Below are 7,390 nucleotides of genomic sequence, written 5' to 3' on the forward strand. Positions count from 1 at the left end.
AGCCCTTAGGCTTTGGGAGCCCCGGCCTGGGACTCCCCAGCTCTTAGGCTTAGGGAGCCCCAGGTCTTGGTCGCCCCAGAACTTAGAGTTAGGGAGCCCCAGGCCTAGGGCGCCCCAGCCCTTAGGCTTAGGGAGCCTCATGCCTGGGGCGCCCCAGCCCTTAGGCTTTAGGAACCCGAGGCCTGGGGCGCCCGAGCCCTTAGGCTTAAGGAACCCGAGGCCTGGGGCGCCCCAGCCCATAGGTTTGGGAGCCCCGGCCTGGGACGCCCCAGCCCTTAGGCTTAGGGAGCCCCAACCTGGGGCGCCCTAGGACTTAGGCTTAGGGAGCCCCAGGCCTTGGGCACCTAAGCCCTTAGAGTTAGGGAGCCCCAGGCCTAGGGCGCCCAGCCATTAGGCTTAGGGAGCCTCATGCCTGGGGTGCCCCAGCCATTAGGATTAGGGACCCCCAGGCCTGGGGCGCCCCTGCGCTTAGGCTTAGGTAGCCCCAGGCCTGGGACGCCCCAGCCCTTAGGCTTAGGGAGCCCCAGGTCTGGGACGCCCCAGCCCAAAGGCTTAGGGAACCCCAGGTCTGGGGCGCCCCAGCCCTTACGCTTTGGGAGCCGCAGGCCTGGGGCGCTCCAGCCATTAGGCTTAGGGAGCCCTGGGCCAGGGGCGCCCCAGGCCATAGGCTTAGGGAGCCCTTGGCCTGGGGCGCCCCAGCCCTTAGGCTTAGGGAGCCCCAGGCCTGGGGTGCCCCAGCCCTTAGGCTTTGGGAGCCGCAGGCCTGGGGCGCTCCAGCCCTTAGGGTTAGGGAGCACCGGGCCTGGGGCGCCCCAAGCCTTAGGCTTAGGGAGCCCCAGGCCTGGGACGCCCCAGCCCTTAGGCTTAGGGCGCACCTGGTCTGGGGCGCCCCAGAACTTAGGCTTAGAGAGCCCCAGGCCTGGGGCGCCACAGCATTTAGGCTTAGGGAGCGCCAGGCCTGGGGCGACCCACCCTTAGGCTTATGGAGCCCCAGGCCTGGGGCGCCCCAGCCCTTAGGCTTTGGGAGCCCTGGCCTGGGACTCCCCAGCTCTTAGGCTTAGGGAGCCCCAGGTCTTGGGCGCCCCAGCCCTTAGATTTAGGGACCCCCAGGACTAGGGTGCCCCTGCCCTTAGGCTTAGGGAGCCTCATACCTGGGGCACCCCAGACCTTAGGATTAAGGAACCCCAGGCCTGGGACGACCCAGCCCTTAGACTTAGGGAGCCTCATGCCTCGGGCGCCCCAGCCCTTAGGCTTAAGGAACCCCAGGCCTGGGGCGCCCCAGCCCTTAGGCTTAGGGAGAACCTGGCCAGGGGTGCCCCAGCACTTAGGCTTTGGGACACCCAGGCCTGGGGCTTCCCAGCCCTTAGGCTTAGGGAGCCCTAGGCCTGGGACGCCCCAGCCCTTAGGATTAGGGAGAACCTGGCCAGGGGCGCCCCTGCACTTAGGCTTTGGGAGCCCCAGGCCTGAGGCTTCCCAGCCATTAGGATTAGAGACCCCCAGGCCTGGGGCGCAACTGCCCTTAGGCTTAGGTAGCCCCAGGCCTGGGGCTTCCCAGCCCTTAGGCTTAGGGAGCTCCACGCATGGGGCCTCCCAGCCCTCAGGCTTAGGTAGCGCCAGGTCTGGGACGCCCCAGCCCTAAGGCTTAGGGAACCCCAGGTCTGGGGCGCCCCAGCCCTTAGGCTTTGGGAGCCGCAGGCCTAGGGCGCCCCAGCCCTTAGGCTTAGGGAGCCCTGGGCCTGGGGCGCCCCAGGCCATAGGCTTAGGGAGCCCTAGGCCTGGGGCGCCCCAGCCCTTAGGCTTTGGGAGCCCCGGCCTGGGACTCCCCAGCTCTTAGGCTTAGGGAGCCCCAGGTCTTGGGCGCCCCAGCCCTTAGAGTTAGGGAGCCCCAGGCCTAGGGCGCCCCAGCCCATAAGCTTAGGGAGCCTCATACCTGGGGCTCCCCACCCCTTAGGATTAAGGAACCCCAGGCCGGGGACGCCCCAGCCCTTGGACTTAGGGAGCCTCATGCCTGGGGCGCCCCAGCCCTTAGGCTTAAGGAACCCCAGGCCTGGGGCGCCCCAGCCATTAGGCTTAGGGAGAACCTGGCCAGGGGTGCCCGAGCACTTAGGCTTTGGGACCCCCAGGCCTGGGGCTTCCCAGCCCTTAGGCTTAGGGAGCCCCACGCCTAGGGCCCCCCAGCCCTGAGGCTTAGGGAGCCCTAGGCCTGGGACGACCCATCCCTTATGCTTAGGGCGCACCTGGTCTGGGGCGCCCCAGAACTTAGGCTTAGGGAGCCCCAGGCCTGGGGCGCCACAGCATTTAGGCTTAGGGAGCGCCAGGCCTGGGGCGACCCACCCTTAGGCTTTGGGAGCCCCGGCCTGGGACTCCCCAGCTCTTAGGCTTAGGGAGCCCCAGGTCTTGGGCTCCCCAACCCTTAGAGTTAGGGAGCCCCAGGCCTAGGGCGCCCCAGCCCTTAGTCTTAGGGAGCCTCATACCTGGGGCTCCCCAGACCTTAGGATTAAGGAACCCCAGGCCTGGGACGCCCCAGCCCTTAGACTTAGGGAGCCTCATGCCTGGGACGCCCTAGCCCTTAGGCTTAAAGAACCCCAGGCCTGGGGCGCCCCAGCCCTTAGGCTTAGGGAGAACCTGGCCAGGGGCGTCACAGCACTTAGGCTTTGGGACCCCCAGGCCTAGGGCTTCCCAGCCCTTAGGCTTAGGGAGCCCCACACCTAGGGCCCCCCAGCCCTTAGGCTTAGGGAGCCCTAGGCCTGGGACGCCCCTGCCCTTAGGCTTAGGGCGCACCTGGTCTGGGGCGCCCCAGAACTTAGGCTTAGGGAGCCCCAGGCCTGGGGCGCCACAGCATTTAGGCTTAGGGAGCGCCAGGCCTGGGGCGACTCACTCTTATGCTTAGGGAGCCCCAGGCCTGTGGCGCTCCAGCCCTTAGGCTTTGGGAGCCCCGGCCTGGGACTCCCCAGCTCTTAGGCTTAGGGAGCCCCACGCCTAGGGCCCCCCAGCCCTTAGGCTTAGGGAGCCCTAGGCCTGGGACGCCCCAGCCCTTAGGCTTAGATAGCCTCATGCCTGGGGCGCCCCAGCCCTTAGGCTTAAGGAACCCGAGGCCTGGGGCGCCCCAGCCCGTAGGTTTGGGAGCTCTGGCCTGTGTCACCCCAGGCCTTACGCTTAGGGAGCCCCAACCTGGTGCGCCCTAGGAGTTAGGCTTAGGGAGCCCCAGGCCTTGGGCGCCTAAGCCCTTAGAGTTAGGGAGCCCCAGGCCTAGGGCGCCCAGCCCTTAGGCTTAGGGAGCCTCATGCCTGGGGAGCCCCAGCCCTTAGGCTTAGGGAGAAACTGGCCAGGGGTGCCCCTGCACTTAGGCTTAGGGAAGCCCAGGCCTGGGGTGCCCCAGCCATTAGGATTAGGGACCCCCAGGCCTGGGGCGCCCCTGCGCTTAGGCTTAGGTAGCCCCAGGCCTGGGACGCCCCAGCCCTTAGGCTTAGGGAGCCCCAGGCCTGGGGCGCCCCAGCCCTTAGGCTTAGGGAGCCCCACGCCTAGGGCCCCCCAGCCCTGAGGCTTAGGGAGCCCTAGGCCTGGGACGCCCCAGCCCTTAGAATTTGGGCGCACCTGGTCTGGGGTGCCCCAGAACTTAGGCTTAGGGAGCCCCAGGCCTGGGGCGCCAAAGCATTTAGGCTTAGGGACCCCCAGGCCTGGGGCGCCCCTGCGCTTAGGCTTAGGTAGCCCCAGGCCTGGGACGCCCCAGCCCTTAGGTTTAGGGAGCCCCAGGCCTGGGGCGCCCCAGCCCTTAGAGTTAGGGAGGCCCAGGCCTAGGGCGCCCCAGCACTTAGGCTTAGGGAGCCTCATGCCTGGGCTCCCCAGCCCTTAGGATTAAGAAACCCCAGGCCTGGGACGCCCCAGCCCTTAGGCTTAGGGAGCCTCATGCCTGGGGCGCCCCAGCCCTTAGGCTTAAGGAACCCCAGGCATGGGGCGGCCCAGCCTTTAGGCTTAGGGAGAACCTGATCAGGGGCGCCCCAGCACTTAGGCTTTGGGAGCCCAAAGCCTGGGGTGCCCCAGCATTTGGCTTAGGAACTCCCAGGCCTGGGGCCCCGAAGCCCTTAGGCTTAGGGAGCCCCAGGCCTGGGACTCCACAGCCCTTAGCTTTGGAAGCCCCAGGCATGGGGCTTCCTAGCCCTTAGTATTTGGGACCCCAGTCCTGGGGCGCCCAAGACCTTAGGCTTAGGGAGCCACAGGCCTGGGGCTTCCCAGCCCTTAGGCTTAGGGAGCCCCACGCCTGGGCCCCCCCAGTCCTTTGGCTTTGGGAGCCCAAGGCCTGGGGCGCCCCAGCCCTTAGGCTTAGGGAGTCCGAGGCTTGGGGCGTCCCAGCCCTTAGGCTTGGGTAGCCCCAAGACTGGGGCGCCCCAGCCCTTAGGCTTAGGTAGCGCCCCAGCCCTTAGGCTTAGGTAGCCCTAGGCCTGGGGCGCCCCAGCACTTCGGCTTAGGGAGCCCCAGGTGGGGCGCCACAGCCTTTAGGCTTAGGGAGCCCCAAGTCTTGGGCGCCCCAGCCCTTAAGCTTAGGGAGCCCCAGGCCTGCGTTGCCCCAGCCTTTAGGCTTTGGGAGCCCCAGGACTGGGGCGCCCCAGCCATTAGGCCTTGGGAGCCACAGACCTGGGGCGCCCCAGCCCTTAGGTTAAGGAGCCCCAGGACTGAGGCGCCCCAGCATTTAGGTTTCGTGAGCCCCAGGCATGGGGCGCCCCCGCCCTTAGGATTAGGGAGCCCCAGGCTTGGGGTGCCCCAGCCCTTAGGCTTAGGAAGCCGCAGGTTGTGGAGCCCCCGCCCTTAGGCTTAGGGAGCCCCACGCCTGGGGCGCACCAGCCCTTAGGCATAGGAAGCCCCAGGCCCGGGGCTCCCCAGCCCTTAGGCTTTGGGAGCCCCTGGTCTGGGGGGCCCCAGCCCTTAGGCTTAGGGAGCACCAGGCCTCAGGCGCCCCAGCAATTAGGCTTTGGGAGCCCAAAGCCTGGGGCGCCCCAGCCCTTAGGCTTAGGGAGTCCAAGGCTTGGGGCCCCCCAGCCCTTAGGCTTTGGGAGCCCCAGGCCTGGGGCGCCCCAGCCCTTAGGCTTAGGGAGCCCAAGGCCTGCGGCAGCCCAGCCCTTATGATTTGGGACCACAGTCCTGGGGCGCCCCAGCCCTTAGGCTTAGGGAGCCCCAGGCCTGTGGCGCCCCAGACCTTAGGATTTGGGTGCCCCAGGCCTGGGGCGGCACAGCCCTTAGGATTTGGGAGCCCCAGGCCTAGGACTCCCCAGCCCTTAGCTTTGCAAGCACCAGGCCTGGGATGCCCCAGCTCTTAGTCTTACGGAGCCCCAGACCTGTGGCGCCCCAGCACTTAGGCTTAGGGAGCCCCAGGCCTTGGGCGCCCCAGCCCTTAGAGTTAGGGAGCCCCAGGCCTAGGGCGCCCCAGCCCTTAGGCTTAGGAAGCCTCATGCCTGGGGCGCCCAAGCCCTTAGGATTAAGGAACCCCAGGCCTGGGACGCCCCAGTCCTTGGGCTTAGGGAGCCTCATGCCTGGGGCGCCCCAGCCCTTAGGATTAGGGAGAAACTGGACAGGGGCGCCCCAGCACTTTGGCTTAGGGAGCCCCAGGCCTGGGGTGCCCCAGCCATTAGGATTAGGTACCCCCAGGTCTGGGGCGCCCCATCCCTTAGGCTTAGGGAGCCAAAGGCCTGCTGCACCCCAGCCCTTAGGGTTTTGGAGCTGCACCCTGGGGCGCTCCAGCCATTAGGCTTAGTTAGCCCCGGGCCTGGGGCCCCCCAGGCCTTAGGCTTAGGGAGCCCTAGGCCTGGTGCCCCACAGCACTTAGGCTAAGGAGCCCCAGGACTGGGGTGGCACAGCCCTTAGGCTTTGGGAGCCCCAGGCCTGGGGCGCCCCAGCCATTAGGCCTTGGGAGCCCCAGGCCTAGGGCGCCCCAGACCTTAGGCTAAGGAGCCCCAGGACTGGGGCGGCACAGCCCTTAGTATTTGGGAGCCCCAGGCCTGGGACTCCCCAGCCCTTAGGTTTGCAAGCACCAGGCCTGGGGCGCCCCAGCCCTTAGACTTAGGGAGCCCAAGGCCTGGGGCGCCGCAGCCCTTAGGCTTTGGGGCCACAGTCCTGGGGCACCCCAATTCTTAGGCTTAGGGAGCCCCAGGCCTGGGGCACCCCAGCCCTTAGGCTTTGGGAGCCCCAGGCTTGTGGCGCCCCAGCCCTTACACTTTGGGAGCCCCTGGTCTGGGGAGCCCCAGCCTTTAGGCTTAGGGAGCCCCAGGCCTGTGGCGCCCCTGCCTTTAGGCTTTGGGAGCGCCAGGCCTGGGGCGCCCCTGCCCTTAGGCTTAGGGAGCCCCAGGCCTGGGACGCCCCAGCCATTAGGCTTTGGGAGACAAAGGCCTGGGGCGCCCCAGCCCTTAGGTTTTGGGACCCCAGTCCTGGGCACCCCAATTATTAGGCTTAGGGAGCCCCAGGCCTTAGGGTTTGGGAGCCCCAGGCCTGGGGTGCCGCAGTCCTTAGGAAAAGGGAGCCCCAGGCCTGGGGTGCCCCAGCCCTTCGGCTTAGGGAGCCCCAGGCCTAGGGCGCCCCAGCACTTAGGCTTACGGAGCCCTAGCCTGGGGCGCCCCAGCCATTAGGCTTAGGGACCCCCAGGCCTGGGGCGCCCCAGCCCTTAGGCTTTGGGAGCCGCAGGCCTGGGGCGCTCCAGCCCTTAGGCTTAGGGAGCCCTAGGCCTGGGGCGCTCCAGCCCTTAGGCTTAGGGAACACCTTGCCTGGGGCACCCCAGAACTGAGGCTTAGGGAGCCCCAGGCCTGGGGCGCCCCAGCCCTTAGGCTTTGGGAGCCACGACCTGGGACGCCACAGCCCTTAGTCTTACGGAGCCCCAGACCTGGGGCGCCCCAGCCCTTAGAGTTAGGGAGCCCCAGGCCTAGGGCGCCCCAGCCCTTAGGATTAAGGAACCCCAGGCCTGGAACGCCCCAGCCCTTGGGCTTAGGGAGCCTCCTGCCTTGGGTGCCCCAGCCCTTCGGATTAGGGAGAAACTGGACAGGGGCGCCCCAGCACTTAGGCTTAGGGAGCCCCAGGCCTGGGGTGCCCCAGCCATTAGGATTAGGGACCCCCAGGTCTGGGGCGCCCCTGCACTTAGGCTTAGGTAGCCCCAGGCCTGGGGCGCCCCACACCTTAGGCTTAGGGAGCCCGAGGCCTGCTGCGCCCCAGCCCTTAGGCTTTTGGAGCTGCACACTGGGGCGCTCCAGCCATTAGGCTTAGTTAGCCCCGGGCCTGGGGCGCCCGAGGCCTTAGGCTTAGGGAGCCCTAGGCCTGGTGCGCCCCAGCCCGTAGGCTAAAGAGCCCCAGGACTGGGGCGCCCCAGCCCTTAGGCTTTGGGAGCCGCAGGCCTGGGGCGCTCCAGCAATTA

The sequence above is a fragment of the Tenrec ecaudatus genome, chromosome 6 (assembly GCF_050624435.1).
Source record: "Tenrec ecaudatus isolate mTenEca1 chromosome 6, mTenEca1.hap1, whole genome shotgun sequence".
NCBI lineage: Eukaryota > Metazoa > Chordata > Mammalia > Afrosoricida > Tenrecidae > Tenrec > Tenrec ecaudatus.